Raw genomic sequence first — 20,913 nt, forward strand, 5'->3', positions numbered from 1 at the left:
TTTAATTTTTTTAATTATTTTAATTTTTTCCTTTTTTTATTGCACTTTAGGTGAATGTTCACTGAACAAACTAGTTTCTCATTAAACAGTACACATTTTGTCTTATGACATTGGTTAACAACCCCATGACATGTCAGCACTCCCCATTCTCAACCCTGAATTCCCTGTTACCAGTTTTCCTGTCCCCTCCTGCCTTCTATTCCTTGCCCCAGGGCTGCTGTGCCCCTTTAGTCTCCTTTTGTTTTATGGGCCTGTCCACTCGTTGAGTGAAGGGGAAACCTCAGGAGTCACTTCATTACTGCACTGAATGGTGTCCAAGGGCCATATACTCAGGGTTTCTCTAGTCTGTGTCAGGCCAGCAAGTTTGATCTTTCTTTTTGTGTTAGAATTTTGTTCTACATTTTTCTCCGGCCTTGTCCGGGACCCTCTATTGTGATCCCTGTCAGAGCAATCGTTTGTGGTAGCTGGGCATGATCTAGTTGTACTAGACTTAGTCTGGTGGAGGCTGTGGTAGATGTGCTCCATTAGTCCTTTGGACTTATCTTTCCCATGTATCTTTAGTTTTCTTCTTTATTCCTTGGTCCTGAAGGGGTGAGACCAGTGGAGTATCCTAGATGGCTGCTCACAGGCTTTTAAGATCCCAGACGCTACTCACCAAAGTAGAGTGTAGAACATTTTCTTTATAAACTATGTTATGCTATTTGAGCTAGATGTTCCCTGAGACTGTGGTCCCCACAGTCCTCAGCCCAGCAGGTCTGTCCCTCTTAGAGTTTGGATGTGTCTATGGAGCTTCTATGACCTTGCCTTGTACAAGTTGTGCTGGCTTCCCCAGTATTGTGTAGTGTCTTACCCTTCACCAAAGTTACCACTTATCTGTTATCTAGTGTTTTTCCATCCCCACTATTCCCCTCCCTCGTAATCTTCAAAGATTGCTTCTTTTTGTGTGTAAACCTTTACATAAGTTTTTACAGTAGTGGTCTCATACAGTATTTGTCCTTCTGTGATAGACTTACTTCACTCAGCATAATGCCCTCCAGATTCATCCATGTTATGAGATGCTTCAGATTCATCATTGTTCTTTATCATTGCATAATACTCCATTGTGTGCATGTACCACAGTTTGTTCATCCATTCTTCTGCTGATGGACATCTAGGTTGTTTTTTTCTTTTTGCTATTGTGAACAATGCTGCAGTGAACATGGGTGTGCATATGTCTGTTCGTGTGACGACTCTTATTTCTCTAGGATATATTCCTAGGGGTGGGATTGCTTGATTATGTGGTATTTCTATTTCCAGCTTTCTAAGGAAGCACCATGTCATTTTCCAAAATGGTTGTATCATTTTGCATTCCCACCAGCAGTGCATAAGAGTTCCAATATCCCTACAGCCTCTCCAACATTTGTTGTTTCTTGTTTTATTGATTCGTGCCAGTAATGCCAGGATCAGATGGTATCTCACTGTGGTTTTGATTAGCATTTCTCTGGTGTCTAGAGATCATGAGCATTTCCTCATATGTTTGTGGGCCACTTGAATGTCTTCTTTGGTGAAGTGTCTTTTTATTTCCTTTGCCCATTTTTTAATTGCATTATTTGTCTTTTTGTTGTAGAAGTGTTGGATTTTCTTGTAGATTTTAGAGATTAGACCGTTGTCTGATTTGTAATAGCCAATTTTTTTTTTCCGAGTCTGTAGGTTCGCTTTTTATTCTATTGGTAAAGTCTTTTGATGAACATAAGGGTTTAATTTTTAGAAAATCCCAGTTGTCTACCTTATCCTCTGAAGCTTATGTATTGTTGGTTGTGGTTTATATCCTGTTAATGCCTGTATTAGGGTTTCTAGCATTGATCTTATTTTTTCTTTCATGAACTTCATAGTTTTTGGCTTTACATGTAGGTCTTTGATCCATTTTGAGTTAGTTTTTGTATATGGTATGAAGTATAAGCCCTGTTTCATTCTTTTGCAGATGGACATCCAGTTTTACCAGCACCATTTGTTAAAAGACTGTGTTTTCCCCATTTGATGGACTTTGGGCCCTTGTTGTAGATCAGTTGACCGTAGGTGGATGGATTTACATCTGGGTTCTCAGTTCTGTTCCATTGGTCTTTGTACCAGTACCAGGCTGTTTTGACTAATGTAACTGTGTAGAAGGTTCTGAGGTCAGGTAGTGCAATTCCTCCTACTTTATTCTTCTTCAAAAGTGCTGTACTTACCCAGGGCTGCTTCTCTTTCCATATAAAGTTAATGATAAGTTTTCCCATCTCTTTAAAGAATGTTGCGGGTATTTGGATTGATATTGCATTGTATTTGTAAATCACTTTGGGTAGAATTGTCATTTTCACCATGCTGAGTCTACGTATCCATGAGCATGGTGTGTTTTTCCATTTATGTAGTTCTCTTTTGGCTTCTTGCAGTAGTGTTTTGTAGTTTTCTTTGTGTAGGTCTTTTACACCCCTGGTTAGATTTATTCCCAAGTATTTTATTTTTTTAGGGGCCGTTATAAATGGTATTGTTTTCCTGATTTCCTTTTCATCATTCTTTTTATTGTTTTCACCATGCTGAGTCTACGTATCCATGAGCATGTATGTTTTTCCATTTATGTAGTTCTCTTTCGGCTTCTTGCAGTAGTGTTTTGTAGTTTTCTTTGTATAGGTCTTTTACACCCCTGGTTAGATTTATTCCCAAGTATTTTATAAATTTTTTTTTTTTTTAGGGGCCGTTATAAATGGTATTGTTTTCCTGATTTCCTTTTCATCATTCTTTTTATTGGTGTACAGGAATCCAACTGATTTTTGTATGTTTATCTTGTATCCTGCTGCTCTGCTGAATCTTTCTATTAGTTCCAGTAGTTTTCTCGTGGAATCTTTTGGGTTTTGTATGTATGGTATCATATGATCTGCAAATAGGGACAGATTACCTTTTTTATTACCAGTTTGGATGCCTTTTATTTGTTTCTCGCTTTGTTGCTCTAGCTAGGACTTCCAACACAATGTTAAATAGGAGTGGTGATAAAGGGCACCCTTGTATCGTTCCTGTTCTCAGCCACTCTCCATTGAGAATGATGTTGGCCATTGGTTTTGCATAGATGCCCTTTATTATGTTGAGAAATCTCCCTTCTGTACCTATCTTACTGAGAGTTTTTATCAGGAATGGGTGTTGGACTTTGTTGAATGCCTTTTCTGCGTATCGAGTTGATCATGTGATTCTTCTCTTTCCTTTTATTTATGTGGTGGATTACGTTGATAGATTTTCTAATGTTGAGCCATCCTTGTGTTCCTGGTATGAATCATACTGGGTCATGGTGTATTATTATTATTATTTATTTTTTTGTATGATGCTGAGTTCTGTTGGCTAGAATTTTGTTGAGAATTTTTGCAACTGTATTCATGAGATATATTGGTCTGTAATTTTCTTTCTTTGTGATGTCTTTACCTGGTTTTGGCAAAGCCAGGGTTATGCTGGCTTCATAGAATGAATTTGGAAGTATTGCGTCCTTTTCTATGTTCTCAAATAGTTGGAGAAGTACTGGTATAAGTACTTTTCTGAGTGTTTGGTAGAATTCTCCAGTGAAGCCATCTGGGCCAGGGGTTCTTTTGCTTGGGAGTTTTTTAATATGACCTCTTCAGTCTCTTATTATGGGTTTGTTAAGATTTTCAACATCATTTTGTTAGTTTGGGTAGGTAGTGTGTTTCTAGAAATTTGTCAGTTTCTTCTAGGTTTTCAAGTTTGTTGGCGTAAGGTTTTTTATAATACACTATTATGATCCTTTTTATTTCAGTTGGGTCTCTTGTAATGTCCCCCATTTCATTCTTATTTGGGTTATTTGCATTCTCTCCTGTTTTTCTTTTGTCAGTTTGGCCAGTGGTTTGTTGATTGTGTTGATCTTTTCAAAGAAACAACTTCTGGTTTTATTGGTCGTTTCTGTTGTTTTTCTACATAGAGTATTTCTGCTCTGATCTTTATTATTTCCTTTCTTCTGGTGCCTGTGGCCTTCTTTTGCTGTTCTCTGTTTAAGTTGTGTAGCTGATGTTTTGATTTTCTTCTTTTTTGATATGTGCATCTATTGCTACAAATTGACATCTGAGGACTGCCTTTGCTGTGTGCCAGAGGTTTTGGTATGATGTGTTTTCATTCTCATTTGATTCCAGGAATTTTTTTATTCCATTTTTGATTTCTTCGATTACCCAGTGGGTTTTTTTCTTAATTTTTATTGTGCTTTAAGTGAAAGCTTGCAAATCAAGGCAGTCTCTCACACAGAAACTTATAAACACCTTGCTGCGTACTCCCAGTTGTTGTCCCCCTGATGACACAACCTAGTCCCTCCCTCCACTCTCTCTTTTCGTGTCCATTTCACCAGCTTCTAACCCCCCCATCCTCTCATCTCCCCTCCAGACGGGAGATGCCAACATACTCTCAAGTCTCCACCTGATCCAAGAAGTGTACTCCTCACCAGCATCCCTCTCCATCCCATTGTCCACTCCAATTCCTGTCTGAAGAGTTGGCTTTGGGAATGGTTCCCGTCCTGGGCCAACAGAAGGTCTGGGGGCCATAACCACCAGGGTCTTTCTAGTCTGACACAGACCATTAAGTCTGATCTTTTTACGAGAATTCGGGGCCTCCATCCCACTGATATCTTGCTCTCTCAGGGGTTCTCTATTGTGTTGCCTGTCAGGGCAGTCATTGGTTGTAGCTGGGCACCATCTAGTTCTTCTGGTCTCAGGCTGATGTAGTCTCTGGTTTATGTGGCCCTTTCTGTCTCTTGGGCTCGTAATTACCTTGTGTCCTTGGTGTTCTTCGTTCTCCTTTGGTCCAGGTGGGTTGAGACCAATTGATGCATGTTAGATGGCCACTTCCTAGCGTTTAAGACCCCAGACGCCACTCCCCACAGTGTGTACAGAATGTTTCCTTAATAGATTTTGTTATGTCAGTTGACTTAGATGTGTGTCCCTTGAAACCATGGTCCCCAACCCCCGCCTCTGCCTGCTGGCCTTCGAAGTATTCAGTTTATTCAGGAAACGTCTTTGCTTTTGGTTTAGTCCAATTGTGCTGACCTCACCTGTATTGCGTGTTGTCTTTCCCATCACCTAAAGTAGTTCTTATCTACTATCTAATGAGTGAATACCCCTCTCCCGCCCTCCCTCCCTCGCCCCTCTCCTATCCATCAAAGAATGTTTTCTTCTCTGTCTAAACTATTTCTTGAGTTTTCATAATAGTGGTCTTATACAATATTTGTTCTTTTGCAACTGACTAATTTCAGACAGCATAATGCCTTCCAGATTCCCCCGTTTTATAAAATATTTCGTGGATTCATCACAGTTCTTTATCGACGCATAGTATTCCATTGTGTGAATATGCCATAACTTATTTATCCGTTCATCTGTTGATGGACACCTTGGTTGCTTCCAACATTTTGCTATTGTAAACAGTGCTGCAGTGAACATGGGTGTGCATATATCTATTCGTGTAAAGGCCCTTATTTCTCTAGGATATATTCCAAGGAGTGGGATTGCTAGATTGCATGGTAGTTCTATTTCTAGCTTTTTAGGGAAGCGCTAAATTGATTTCCAAAGTGGTTGTACCATTTTACATTCCCACCAGCAGTGTATAAGTGTTCCTATCTCTCCTTAGCCTCTCCAGCATTTATTTTGCGTCTTTTGGATTAATGCCAGCCGTGTTGGAGTGAGATGGAATCTTACTGTAGTTTTGATTTCCATTTCTTTAATGGCTAATGATCTTGAGCATTTCCTCTTGTACCTGGTAGCTACCTGAATGTCTTCTTTAGTGAAGTATCTGTTTGTATCTTTTGCCCATTTTTTAATTGGGTCGTCTTTTTGTAATTGAGTTTTTGCGGTATCATGTGGATTTTAGAGATCAGGACCCGATTGGAAATGTCATAGCTAAAAACTTTTTCCCAGTCTGTAGGTAATCTTTTTACTCCTTTGGTACAGTCTTTGGTTGAGCAGAGGTGTTTGATTTGTAGGAGTTCCCAGTTACCTAGTTTTCTTCTGCAGTGTTAGTAGTGTTTTGTGTACTGTTTATGCCATGAATTCGGGCTCCTAACGTTGTCTGTATTTTTTCTTCCTTGATCTTTATCATTTTAGATTTTATATTTAGGCCTTTGATCCATTTTGAACTCGTTTTTGTGCATGGTGTGAGGTATGGGTCTTGTTTCATTGTTTCCAGATGGGTATCCAGTTATGCCAGCACCATTTGTTAAAAAGACTGTCTTTTTCCCATTTAACAGCTTTGGTGCCTTTGCCAAATATCAGCTGCTCATATGTGGATGGATTTATGTCTGGATTCTCAATTCTGTTCCATTGGTCTGTGTATCTGTTGTACGAGCACCAGGCTGCTTTGACTACTGTGGCAGTATAATTGGTTCTAAAATCAGGTAGAGTGAGGCCTCCCACTTTGTTCTTCTTTTTGAGTAATGCTTTACTTATCTGGGACCTCTTTCCCTTCCATATAAAGTTGATGATTTGTTTCTCCATCTCATTAAAAATGTCATTGGAATTTGGATCGGAATTGCATTAAATCTATAGATCCCTTTTGGTAAATTAGACGTTTTAATAATCTTAAGTATTCATATCCATGAGCAAGGTATGTTTTTCCACTTATGTTGGTCTCTTTTGGTTTCTTCCAGAAGTGTTTTGTAGTTTTTTTGGTATAAGTCTTTTACATCTCTGCTAAGATTTATTCCTAAGTATTTTATCTTCTTGGGGCCTACTGTAAATGGTGTTGATTTGGTGGTTCTCTCTTCAGTGTTCTTTTTGTTGATGTAGAAGAATCCATCTGATATTTTTGTGTTTATCTTGCATCCTGATACTCTGCTGAAATATTAGTTTCAGTAGTTTTCTGGAGGATTCCTTATTTCTGTGTTTAAGACCATGTCATCTGGAAATAGAGATACTTTTACTTCTTCCTTGCCAATCTGGATGCCCTTTATTTCTTTATCTAGCCTAATCGCTCTGGCTAGGACCTCCAGTACAATGTTGAATAAGAGCAGTGATAAAGGGCATCCTTGTCTGGTTCCCAATCTCAAGGGGAACGCATTCAGGCTGTCTCCATTTAGGATGATGTTGGCTGTTGGCTTTGTGTAAATGCCCTTTATTACGCTGAGGAATTTTCGTTCTACTTCTATTTTACTGAGAATTTTTATCATGAATGGGTGTTGAACTTTGTCAAATGCCTTTTCTGCATCAGTCGATAAAACCATGTGATTGTTGTTTTTTGTTTTGTTTATATGATGGATTACATTAATTGTTTTTCTTATGTTGAAGCATCCATGCATAACTGGTATGAATCCCACTTGGTCGTGGTGAGTTACTTTTTTGATATGTTGTTGAATTGTATTGGCTAGAAATTTGTTGAATATTTTTGCATCTAAGTTCATGAGGGATATAGGTCTGTAATTTTCTTTTTCTTTTTTTTGTAATTTTCTTTTTTTTGTGGTGCCTTTACCTGGTTTTGGTGCCAGGGGCATGCTGGCTTCATAGAATGAGTTTGGGAGTATTCCGTTCTTTTCTATGCTCTGAAATACCTGTAGTAGTAATGGTGTTAACTCTTTTCTGAAAGTTTTGTAGAACTCTGCAGTGAAGCCCTCTGGGCTATGGCTTTTTTTTTGTTGGGAGTCTTTTGATTACCTTTTCAGCCTCTTCTTTTTATGGGTCTGTTTAGTTGTTATACCTCTGTTGTTAGTTTAGGTAAGTAGTGTGTTTCTAGGAATTCATCTGTTTCCTCTAGGTTTTCAAATTTGTTAGAGTACAGTTTTTCATAGTAATCTGATGTGATTCTTTTAATTTCTTTTGGGTCCCTTGTAATATCACCCATCTCATTTCTTACTCAAGTTATTTGCTTCCTCTCCTGTTTTTCTTTTCTCAATTTGGCCAATGGTTTATCAATTTTGTTGATTTTTTTCTGAAAAGAACCGAATTTTTGGTCTTGTTAATTCTTTAAGTTGTTTTTCTGTTTCATTTAGTTCTGCCCTAATTTTTATTATTTGTTTACTTCTGGTGCCTGAGGGTTTCTCTTTTGTTGCTGTTTTTGTATTTGTTCAAGTTGTAGGGATAATTCTTAGATTTTGGCATTTTCTTTTTGGATGTGTGCATTTATTGATGTAAATTGACCTCTGAGCATTGAATTCGCTGTGTCCCAAAGGTTTTGATAGGAAGTGTTTTCATTCTCATTGGATTCTATGAATTTCTTTATTCCATCCTTAATATTTTCTATAACCCAGTGTTTTATGAGCAGGGTATTGTTCAGTTTCCAAGTGTTTGGTTTCTTTTCCCTGCTTTTTCTGTTATTGATTTCCACTTTTATGGCTTTATGGTCAGAGAAGATGCTTTGTAATATTTCAGTGTGTTGGATTCTGCTACGGCTTGCTTTATGACCTAATTATGTGGTTTATTCTAGAGAAAGTTCCATGTGCACCAGAAAAGACAGTATACTTGGTTGCTGTTGGGTAGAGTGTTCTGTATATGCCTATGAGGTCAAGTTGGTTGATTTTGGCATTTAGATCTACTGTGTCTTTATTGAGCTTCTTTCTGGATATCCTTCCCTTCACCGAAAGTGGTGTGTTGAAGTCTCCTGCTATTATTGTAGAGCTGTCTATCACTCTTTTCAGTGCTGAGTTTCTTTTATGTATCTTGCAGCCCTGTCATTGGATGCCTAAATATTTAATATGGTTATATCTTCTTTGTATAAAACAAAATCAAACCCAGTGCCGTCGAGTCGATTTCGACTCATAGTGACCCTAGAGGACAGAGTAGATCTGCCGTATAGAGTTTCGAAGGAGCGCCTGGTGGATTCGAACTGCCAACCCTTTGATTAGCAGCTGTAGCACTTAACCACTACACCACCAGGGTTTCCTCTTCCTTGTATATTGTTCCTTTAATCATTATATAGTTTCCTTCCTTATGTTTTATGATGGATTTATCTTTAAAGTCTGTTTTTGTCAGAAATTAATATCTCCATTCCTGCTCTTTTTTGATTGTTGTTTGCTTGATACATATTTTTCTGTCCTTTGAGTTTTAGTTTGTTTTTGTCTCTAAGGTGTGTCTCTTGTAGACAGCATATAGACAAATTGTGTTTTTTAGTCCATTCTGCCACTCTCTGTCACTTTAGTGGTGCATTTAGTCCATTTACATTCAGCGTAATTATGGACAGGTATGAATTTAGTGCTATTATTTGATGTCTTTTTTTTGTGGTGTAGACTTTTTCTTTTTCCCGCTTAGTTTTATGTGCTGAGTAGATTATCTTTCTATATTGTCCTTTCCTCATATTCATTGTTGTTGATTTTGTTTCTGCTGAGTCTCTATTTTTTTCTTGCATTTTATTTTGATGTGCAGGATAGTTTGTCTCCTTTGTGGTTACCTTATTATTTACCCCTATTTTTCTGACTTTAAACCTAACTTTTTTTTATTTGTATTGCCTTGTCTTCCTGTCCATATGGAAGATCTTGGACTACATTTCTTAGTCCCTTTTTATTGTTTTAATGTTGTCTTGTTTTACGTACTAACATTGCTGTTTCCCTCTTCTGAGCGTTTTTTATCTTGATTTATTTTTGTGATTTCCCTTTCTGGGTTGACTTCTGATACCTCTGCCCTGTGTTGTAGTCTTGGGTTGTTACCTGAGATTATTGCTTTTCTAACCAAAGAACTCCCTTTAGCATTCCTTGTAGTTTTGGTTTGGCTTTTACAAATTTCCTAAACTTCTGTTTATCTGGAAATGTCCTAATTTCACCTTCATATTTGAGAGACAGTTTTGCTGGATATAAGATTCTTGGCTGGCAATTTTTTCCTTCTGTTTTTTAAATAAGTCATCCCATTGCCTTCTTGCCTGCATGGTTTCTGCCGAGTAGTCTGAGCTTATTCTTATTGGCTCTCCCTTGTAGGTGACTTTTCGTTTCTCCCTAGCTACTCTTAAAATTCTCTCTTTATCTTTGGTTTTGGCAAGTTGATTAAAATATGTCTTGGTGACTTTCTTTTGAGATCTACCTTATGTGGAGTTCGATGAGCATCTTGGATAGATATCTTTTCATCTTTCACGATACCAGGGAAGTTTTCCACCAAGAAATCTACAACAATACTCTCTGTATTTTCTGTTATCCCTCCCTGTTCTAGTACTCCAGTCACTCATAGGTTATTTGTCTTGAAAGAGTCCCACATGATTCTTAAGCTTTCTTCATTTTTTAAATTCTTTTATCTGATTTTTCTTCAAATATATTAGTGCCAAGTGCTTTATCTTCAAGTTTAGAAATTCTGCCTTCTACTTGCTCAGTTCTGCTCCTTTGACTTTCTATTGAGTTGTCTACTTCTGTAATTTCCTTATTAATCTTCTGAATTTCTGATTGCTGTCTGTGTATGGATTTTTCCACCTTATTAAGGTTTTCATTATGTTCCTATATAATCTTTTTAATTCCTTCATTTGCTTTATCTGTGTGTTCCTTGTTCTGCGTATTGCCTCATTTCCTTCCTGATGTCCTGAAGGGTTCTGTATATTAATCTTTGTATTCTGCCTCTGGTAATTCTAGGGTGGCACTTTCATCTAGAAGATCCCTTGATTCTTTGTTTTGAGAGCTTGTTGAGGCGATCATGGTCTGTTTCTTTATGTGACTTGATATTGACTGTTGTCTCTGAGTCATCCGTAAGTTATTGTACTACTTTATTTTATGTTTGCTTACTATGTCGTAGTTCCTTGCTTTGTTATGTTTTGATATGCCCAAATAGGTTGCTTGGGTGAGCTAGCTTGATTATTTTCACCTTTAGAGCTCTGGCGTCCTGTCTCCAAATGGCTAGAGCTGTTATCAGGTATATCAGTCTGGGAATCCGTTCACTTTTCTTGTATGAATTCAGCTCAGGTGTCCAGGTAGCTGATCATCAAGTGTGTGGTAAGGCTCTGTCCTACAGTCTTAGAGGGGCAAGGGTCATGGGTGTAGTACCAGTATCTGGTTGGAGCAGGGGGTAACACGCTGAACATGCAGGGGGCTTAGAATTGTCCCCAGTGTGTCTCTGAGGAAAGCGTGTCCCTGTTCCCTAGAGCGTGCAGGTAGGTGAGTTCTGCAGACGGAGCACGGGCACCTAATGTTTTTGGCTTTAAGGACTGGGAGGTAGCAGTTGTTCTTGGACCCCTGTCATAGGTGGCTGGGTTACCTGAGTGGAGCCACCAGTCCTTAGGCCCCTGATGTGAGTAGTTGAGGACCCTGTTTAATAGCCGAAGCAACGTCAAACATCGAACACCCACCTCTTCGATGCACAGCTGAAACGGAATCTGCCCACAAAGGTGTGTTCTCCTGAAATAGGCCCACACAGCTCTGTGCAGAGGGAAAAGGTAGTCAAAGTCCATGGACCGTTTATGCCTGGACAGGATCCTCCTCTGTCCTGGACTTCCCCACTTAGTGGAGATGACAGATTATCTTTTCACCCAGTTGCAAATTTATTCTTTCTCCAAGGCCGGGAGGATGGCTCTAGGCACTCAACAGGGCCTATATCAGGCCCAGGGAAATCAGCTGCTGAAGCTGGCTTGGGAATTGGGGGGGGGGGGCGTGGTAAAATATACGCTAGTACTTAGCTTTTGCTGAGAGCACCATTCTTCTCTGGTTCCAGAGATGCGAGTAGGCTATGTGGCTGACTTCTTCCCCCAAGGAAACTACGGTCGATCGCTAGTACCAGCCCACTGCTGCTCACTCATGGGAATGGTGCCTGACAGCTCCCTGCCGTTCAGGTCTGGTAATTCATCTCCGCTTCTGAACTGTCTCTTCCTCCCCCTGCCCCTCAGATCATTTTCTAAGCTTGCCTTTGATGTTCAGGGCTCCTAGCTAGTCATAAATATATGCGTTTCACTTGTTTTTTCGGGCCTTTGTTGGAAGAGGGCTCACTGGAAGCGTCTCTCTATTCCGCCACCTTGGCTCCGCCTCTACCCAGTGGTTTTTCAGCAGGATGTTATTCATTTTCGATGTGATGGGTCTTTTTTCTTTATTCTTCCTGTTGTTAATTTCTGCTTTGATGGTGTTTTGGTCAGAAATGATAATTTTTGTTATCTCAGTGTTTTGGATATTGTTGAGGCTTGCCCTGTGACCTAAGATGTGGTCTTTTCTGGAGAACATTCCATGTGCATTGGAGAAGAATGTGTACTTTGCAGCTGTTGAGTGGAGTGTTCTGTAGTCTATGAGGTCAAGTTGGCTGATTGTGCTCTTTAGCTCCTCTGTATCTTTGCTGAGTTTCTTTCTAGATGTTCTTTCCTTTACTGAGGGTGGTGTGTTGAAGTCTACTACTGTTATTGTGGAACTGTCAATTTCTGTTTTCAGTGCTGTTAGAGTTTGTTTTATGTATTTTGGAGCCCTGTCATTGGGTGCGTAGATGTTTATTATTGTTAAGTCTTCGTGATGGATTATCCCTGTAATCATTATATAGTGCCCTTCTTTGTCTTTTTTGGTGAATTTTGTTTTAAAGACTCTTTTATCTGAGATTAGTATTGCCACTCCAGCTCTTTTTGGGTAGCTATTTGCTTGATATATTTTTTTCCATCCTTTGACTTTTAATAAATTTACATCTTTTTTTCTAAGGTGTGTCTCTTGTAGACAGCATATTGATGGATTCTGTTTTTTTAATCCATTTTCTCACTCTCTGCGTCTCTATGGGTGCGTTTAGGCCATTTACACTCAGTGTAATTATTGATAGGTATGAGTTTATTGCTGTCATTTGTAGGTTTTTTTTTTTTTTTTTTGGGTGCTACTGTTTTCTTTGTTCCTCTTACTCTCCAGTGCCTGAATTCCTTTTGTTTGTGGATTTCTTTTGTTTTCGTTGAGAATTTATGTTTTTATTATTTAGATGAGTAGATTTGTTAACTTTCTTTGTGGTTACCTGAAATTTACTCTTATTGTCCTGGTTTGGACCAGTCTGTTATTAACTTGGTATAGCCTTGCATTCCTCATCATACTGTTTATTTCCTTTTTTATTGTTCCAACATTCTTGTCATTTAGAGAGTAACCTTTTTCTGGTTCCCTGTTGCAATTCTTTTGGTTTTGGATAGTCCTCGAGAGTTCTTTTCCTAGAATGGTGTCTCGCTGGTACAATCTTGTATCCTAGATTCAGGCTGTGGTCTAATGTTGTTTGTCCTCAGATTGAAGGTCTGCCTTTAATAAGTTTTGTAAGTTTGGTTTGGTTTTTACATATTCCCTTAGTTCCTGTTTATCTGGAAATACCCTAGTTTCACCGTCATATTTGAACAAGAGTTTTGCAGGATGTATTATTCTTGGTTGGCAGTTTTTTTCTTTCAAGGTTCTGTATATGTCATCCCATTGCCTTGCCTGCATGGTTTATGCCAAATAATCAGAGCTTAGTCTTATTGTTTCTCCTTTACATGTGACTCTGTTTTTCTTGAGCTGCTCTCTGGGTTTTTTCTTTGTCTTTGATTTTAGTAAGTGTGGTTATGATATGCCTTTTTCTTTTGGGGGATATTGTATATGGCGTTCATTGACCTTCTTGGATGGTCAGTTTTTTTTTTTTTTTATTGTGCTTTAAGTGAGAGTTTACAAATCAAGTCAGTCTGTCATACAAAACCTTATATACACCTTGCTCTATACTCCTAGTTTCTCTCTCGCTAATGAGACAGCACATTCCTTCTCTCCATCCTTTGTTTCCATGTCCATTTGGCTAGCTTCTGTTCCCCTCGGTCTTCACATCTCCCCTCCAGACAGGAGCTGCCCACATAGTCTCTTGTGTCTACTTGATCCAAGAAGCCCACTCCTCACCAGTATCGTTTTCTGTCTTGTAGTCCAGTCCAATCCCTGTCTGAAGAGTTGTCTTCGAGAATGGTTCCTGCCTTGGGCTAACAGGAGGTCTGGGGACCATGATCTCCGGGGTCCCTCTGGTCTCAGTCAGACAATTAAGTCTGGTCTTTTTATGAGAATTGGTGGCAGTGAGCCATTGTAGCTGGCTACCGTCTGGCTCTTCTGGTCTCAGGATGATGTAGTTTGTTTTACATGCCCCATTGCTGACTCTTGGGCTCGTACTTACCTTGAGTCTCTGGAGATCTTCATTCCCCTCTGCTCCAGGGGGACTGAGACCAATTGTTCCATCTTAGATGACCAATTGTTCCATCTTAGATGGCCACTTGCTAGCGTTTAAGACCCCAGATGCCATGCTCCAAAATGGGATGCAGAATGTTTTCTTAATAGTTTTTATTACGCCAGTTGACCTAGATGTCCCCTGAAACCATGGTCCCCAAACCCCTGCCCCTGGTACACTGGCCTTCAAAGTGGTCGATTTATTCGGAGACATCTTTGCTTTTTGTATAGTCCAGTTGTGCTGACCTCTCCTGTATTGTGTGTTGTCCATCCCTTCACCTAAATTACTTCTTGTCTGCTATCTAATTAGTGAATTCCCCCTCCGTTTCTCTCTCTCTCCCCCCTCTCGTAACCGTCAAATAATATTTTCTTCTCTGTTTAAACTATTTGTTGAGTTCTTATAATAGTGGCCTCATACAATATTTGTCCTTTTGCAGCTGACTACTTTCAGTCCACGTAATGTCTTCGAGGTTTCTCCATGTTATGCACTGTTTCACAGATTCGTTGTTGGTCTTTATTGATGCATGGTATACCATTGTGTGAATATACCATAATTTATCCATTCATCTGTCGATGAGCACCTTGGTTGCTTCCATCTTTTTGCTATTTTAAACAGTGCTGCAGTGAACATGGGTGTGCATGTATCTGTTCATGTAAAGGCTCTTAGTTCTCTAGGAAATATTCCAAGGAGTGGGATTGCTTGATCTTATGGAAGTTCTATTTCTAGCTTTGTAAGGAAGTGCCAAAGCGACTGTACCATTTTACATTGCCACCAGCAGTATATAAGTGTTACAGTCTCTCCACAACCTCTCCAACATTTATTGTGTTTTTTGGATTAATGCCAGCCTTGTTGGAGTGAGATGGAATCTCATGGTAGTTTTGATTTTCATTTCTCTAATGGCTAATGATCCTCAGCATTTCCTCATGTATCTATTAGCTAACTAAATGTCTTCTTTAGAGAAGTGCGTTTTTGCAGTATATGTAGATTTTAGAGATCAGCCCCTGATTGGAGATGTCATAGCTAAAAACTTTTTCCCAATCTATAGGTAATCTTTTTACTCTTTCGGTGACGTCTTTGGATTAGCATAGGTTTTTGACTTTTAGGAGCTCCCAGTTATCTAATTTTTTCTTTTGCTGAGTTTCCAGTTCTAGTAATGTTTTGTGTACTGTTTATGCCATGTATTAGGGCTCCTTCCATTGTTCCTATTTTTTCTTCCATGAACTTTACCATTTTAGATTTTATATTTAGGTCTTTGATCCACTTTGAGTTGGTTTTTGTGCATGGTGTGAGGTATAGATCTTATTTCATTTTTTTGTAGGTGGATATCCAGTTATGCCAGCACCATTTGTTAAAGAGACTGTCTTTTCCCCATTTAACAGACTTTGGGCCTTTGTCAAATATCAGTTGCTCATATGTAGATGGATTTTGTCTGGATTCTCAATTCTGTTCCATTGGTCTTTGTATCTGTTGTTGTACAAGTACCAGGCTCTTTTGTCCACCGTGGTGGTATAATATGTTCGAAAGTTAGGTAGTGTGAGGCCTTCTACTTTGTTCTTATTTTTCAGTAATGCTTTACTTATCCGGGGCCTCTTTCCCTCCCATATGAAATTGGTGGTTTGTTTCTCCATCTCATTAAAAAATGCCACTGGTATTTGGATGGGGATTGCATTGTATCTATAGATCAGTTTGGGTAGAATAGACATTTTTACAATGTTGAGTCTTCCTATCCATGAGCAAGGAATGTTTTTCCACTTATGAAGGCCTCTTTTGGTTTCTTGCAGTAGTGTTTTGTAGTTTTCTTTCTATAGGTCTTTCATGTCTCTGGTTAGATTCATTCCTAAGTACTTTATCTTCTTAGGGGCTGTTGTAAATGGTATTGATTTAGTCATTTGCTCTTCGTCGTCACTCTCTTTGTTGATGTAGAGGAAATCCAACTGATTTTTCTGTGTTTATCTTGTATCTTGAAACTCTGCCGAACTCGTCTATGAGTTTCAGTAGTTTTCTCAAGGATTCCTAGGTTTTTCTGTATATAAGATCATGCCATCTGCAAATAGAGATACTTACGTCTTCTTTGCCAATTGGATGACCTTTATTTCTTTATCTAGCCCTATACCTCTGGCTAGGACCTCCAGGACAGTGTTGAATAAGAGTGGTGATAAAGGGCATCCTTGTCTGGTTCCTGTTCTCAGTGGGGATGGTTTCAGTCTCTCTCCATTTAGGATGATGTTGGCTGTTGGCTTTGTATAAATGCCCTTTATAAAGTTTAGCAATTTTCTTTCTAATCCTGTTTTGCTGAGAGTTTTTATCGTGAGTGGGTGTTGGACTTTGTCAGATGCCTTTTCGGCATCAACTGATAAGATCATGTGGTTCTTGTCTTTTGTTTTATTTATGTGATGGATTACATTGATTGTTTTTCTAATGTTGAATCATCCCTGCACATCTGCTGTGAATCCCACTTGGTCATGGCAAATGATTTTTTTTGATATGTTGTTGAATTACGATTTTGTTGAGGATTTTTGCATCTTAATTTCATGAGGCATATTGGCCTGTAATTTTCCTTTTTTGAGGAGTCTTTACCTGGTTTTGGTATCAGGGTTATGCTGGCTTCATAGAATGAGTATTCCATCCTTTTCTATGCTCTTAAATACCTTTAGTAGTAGTGGTGTTAACTCTTCTATGAAAGTTTGGTAGAATTCTCCAGTGAAGCTGTCAGGGCAGGGCTTTTCTTCATTGGGAGTTTTTTGATTACTTTTTCAATCTCTCCTTTTGTTGTAGGTTTATTTAGTTGTTCTCTTTCTGTGTTAGTTTAGGTGGGTAGTGTGTTTGTAGAAATTTGTCCATTTCCTCTAGGTTTTCAAATTTGTCAGAGTACAACTTTTTATAGTGCTCAGTTATGACTTTCGTAATTTCAATTGGGTCTGTTGTGATATCCCCCATCCCCAAACCCATATCATTTCTTATTTGGGGTATTTGCTTCCTCTCCTGTTTTTCTTTTGTCACTCTGGCCAGTGGTTAATCGATTTAATCTTTGCAAAGAACCAGCTTTTGGTCTTGTTAACTTTTCAGTTGTTTCTGTGTTTCCTGTTTTATTTAACTCTGCTCTAGTTTTTATTTTTTGCTTTCTTCTGGTGCATGAAGGTTTCTTTTGTTGCTCTCTTTCTATTTATTCAAGTTGTAGGGATAAATCTTTGATTTTGGACCTTTCTTCTTTTTGGATGTCTGCATTTATTGATATAAATTGACCTCTGAGCACTGCTTTCATTTGTCCCAAAGGTTCTGATAGGAAGTGTTTTCATTCTCATTGGATTCTATGAATTTCTTTATTCCATCCTTAATATTTTCTATAACCCAGTGTTTTATGAGCAGGGTATTGTTCAGTTTCCAAGTGTTTGATTTCTTTTCCCTGCTTTTTCTGTTATTGATTTCTACTTTTATGGTGTTTTGGTCAGAGAAGATGCTTTGTAATATTTCAGTGTTTTGGATTCTGTTAAGGCTTGCTTTATGGCCGAATATATGGTCTATTCTAGAGAATGTTCCATGTGCTTTGGAAAAGAAAGTATACTTGGATGCTGTTGGGTAGAGTGTTCTGTGTATGTGTATGAGGTCAAGTTGGTTAATTGTGGCATTTAGCTCTGTCGTGTCTTTATTGAGCCTCATTCTGGATGGTCTGTCCTTCACTTTAAGTGGTTATTGAAGTCTCCTACTATTATTGTGGAGCTGTCTATCTCACTTTTCAGTGCCGTTAAGAGTTTGTTTTATGCATCTTGCAGCCCTGTCATTGGTTGCATAAATATTTAATATGGTAATATCATCCTGGTTTATTGTCCATTTAATCATTATATGGTGTCCTTCCTTATCCTTCATGGTAGATTTAAGTTTGAAGTCTCTTTTGTCAGAGATTAGTATAGCCACTCCTGCTCTTTTTGGTTGTTGTTTGCTTGATATATTTTTTCCATCCTTTGAATTTTTGTTTGTTTCTAAGTGAGATGTGTCTCTTTTAGGTAACATATAGCCGGATTGTGTTTTTTGTCCAGTTTGCAACTCTGTGTCTCTTTATTGATGCATTTAGTCCATTTACATTCAGCCTGATTATAGATAAGTATGAGTTTAGTGTTGTCATTTTGATGCCTTTTTTTGTGTGTTGTTGACAGTTTCATTTTTCCACTTACTTTTTTGTGCTGAGAAGTTTTTCTTTGTAAATTGTGTGTTCCTCTTTTTCTTTGTGGTTGAATTTGTTTTTGCTGATTCTTTATGTTGATTTTGTTTTTTATTTTGAAGTGTAGGATTGTTAGTCTTCTTTGTGGTTACCTTGATATTTACTCCTAATTTTCTATGTTTAAACCTATCTTGTGTGTCACTATATTGCCTTGATTTCCTCTCTATGTGGAAGATCTATATACCTTTTTTTATTTGGTCCCTCTTTATTGATTATTGTCATCTTATACATAATGGTATCACTGATTCTCTGTTTTGGGCTTTTTTTTTTTTAATCTTGATTTGTTTTTATAATTTCCCAAACTGAGTTGATACCTGGTTGCTCTATTCTGTGTTCTGGTGTTGGGTTGATATCTATTATTACTGATTTTCTATCCAGAGAATTTCCGTTAGTATTTCTTGTGGTTTTGGTTTCATTTTTGCAAATTCCTTAAGCTTCTGTGTATCTGTGAATGTCTTAATTTTGTCTTCATACATGAGAGACGGTTTTACTGGGTATATGATTCTTGGCTAGCAATTTTTCTCCTTCAACGCTTTATATATGTCATCCCATTGCTTTTTTGCCTGCGTGGTTTCTGCCGAGTAGTCCGTACTTACTCTTTTTGATTCTCCTTTGTAGGTGACTTTTCACTTATCCCTGGCTGCTCTTAAAGTTTTCTCTTTATCTTTGGTTTTGGCAAGCTGGTGATAATATGTCTTGGTGACTTTCTTTTGGGATCTACCTTGTATAGGGTTTGATGAGCATCTTGAATAAATATCCTTTCATCTTTCACAATATTAGGGAAGTTCTCTGCTAACAAATCTTCAACAATTTTCTCTGTATTTTCTGTTATCCCTTCCTGTCCTGGTATTCGAATCACTCACAAGTGATTCTTCTTGATAAGATTCCCACATGATTCATAGGGTTTCTTCATTTTTTTTAATTCTTTTTTTCTGATTTTTCTTCAGATATATTGGTGCCATGTGATTTATCTTCAATCTCAGAAATTCTGCATCCCAGTTCCTCAGTTCTGCTCCACTGATTTTCTATTGAGTTGTCTAATTCTATAATTTTATTGTTAATCTTCTGAATTTCTGAATGCTGTCTCTGTATGGATTCTTGCATTTTATTAAATTTTTCGTTGTGTTCTTGAATCTTTTTAATTTCTTCAGCTGCTTTATCTGTGTGTTCCTTGGCTTTTTCTGTTTGTTGCCTGATCTCATTCCTGAAGTCTTGAAGAGTTCTGTGTATTAATATTTTGTATTCAACATCTGGTAATGCCAGAAATACATCTTCATTTGGGAGAGTCCTTGATTCTCTGTTTTGGTAGTTTGTTGAAGCAGTCATGGTCTGTTTCTTTATGTGATTTGATATCGACTGTTGTCTCCGAGCCTTTATAAGTTATTGTAATAGTTTATTTTATGTTTGCTCATTGTGTCCTAGTTTCTTGCTTTGTTTTGTTTCAATATATGTAAATAGGCTACTAGAGTGAGCTAACTAGTTATTAGAGCCTTTGAAGCACTAATGTCCTGTTAGTACATGGCTGGAGCTGTTGCCAGGTAGATGAGCCTGGGAGTCCATTCACTATTCTTGTATTGATTCAGCTTAGGTGTCGTGATAGTCAGTGACATAGTGTGTGGTGTAGGCTCTCACCTACTCTTAGAGGAGCAGTGGTGAAGGGTGTATGCACTGGTTTCTGGTAGCAGTAGAGAGTCACACTCTGAGGAAGGCAGGAGGCTGACAGCCTTCCCCAAGTGTCAGTGAGGAAGAAGCATCTCTGTTCTTTAGAGCACACTGGTGGGTAGGCTCTCCAGCTCTACCTTAGGCACCCAATGCTTATACCTATAAGGACTGGTAGGCACCACTATCCTTTTAGGGGTGGCTAGGTTGCGTGGATGGAGGTTCCAGTCCTCAGGCCCCTGCTGTTGGTAGGTGAAGGCCCTGTTTAATAGGCAAAGCGGTATCAGACCTCCAAAACCTGCCTCTCCACTGCACAGCTAAAACAGTGAGACCCCAAACAGATTTGCCCTTGCAATATTATAGCCACCTAGATCTATGTAGGGTTGAGAGAGAAAGTCTGTGGATCGCTTATCTGTGGATCGCTTATGCCTGGACTGGAGCTACTTTTGCGCTGAGCTTCCAGACTAGGGGAGACTGCAGAGTATTTTTCTCCCCATTTGTTAATTTGTTCCTTCTCCCAGGCCAGGAGACTGGCTCATGGAGCACAGCACATTCTATCTCAGGCCCAGGGAAATCAACTGTTAATGAAGCTGGCTGGGGTGGCGGGGGTGGGGAGGGATCAGATAGATAGGAGAGAGTTTGTTCAGAAGAAGAAGCTTAGATCCACAAGTGGTAAATTAGACAAAATCACTTATCTTGTGTAGAGAGTACTGCTTTATCTCAGATTCCAGAGGCATGTGTAGCCTGTGTGCTCTGGCTGGGTTCCAGCCAAAATTGCCCTTGGGGATTAGGGTTACATCCCACTCTTGCCTTCTTTCACTGAAGTAGCTGTGTCCTAAACTCCACCGCCAGTCCTGCAGCTGTCACACCAGGGGGTCAGGGTGCCAGCACTTCGGTTGCCTTCTTTCACTGCAGCAGCCACTTCCTAAATGCCACAGCCAGCCCTGTTGTAGACACGCCATAGGGTCAGGGGTGCGC

General features: G+C 38.9%; 1 protein-coding gene across 6 annotated transcripts in view; it reads left to right on the forward strand.

Moving 5' to 3' along the window:
• The window catches only part of USP8 (ubiquitin specific peptidase 8), a 98,027-nt gene that overhangs the window by 13,123 nt on the left and 63,991 nt on the right, over window positions 1-20,913 (forward strand). Inside the window, exon 2 of one of the 6 annotated variants that reach the window (XM_023539484.2) lies at window positions 11,598-11,715. The exons of the other annotated variants lie outside the window; for them this stretch is intronic. The gene's annotated coding sequence lies outside the window, so the exon portion shown is untranslated. The remainder of the gene's footprint in view (window positions 1-11,597; window positions 11,716-20,913) is intronic. 6 annotated transcript variants of the gene reach the window in all.

The sequence above is a fragment of the Loxodonta africana genome, chromosome 12, assembly GCF_030014295.1.
Source record: "Loxodonta africana isolate mLoxAfr1 chromosome 12, mLoxAfr1.hap2, whole genome shotgun sequence".
In the NCBI taxonomy this organism is placed as follows: Eukaryota; Metazoa; Chordata; class Mammalia; order Proboscidea; family Elephantidae; genus Loxodonta; species Loxodonta africana.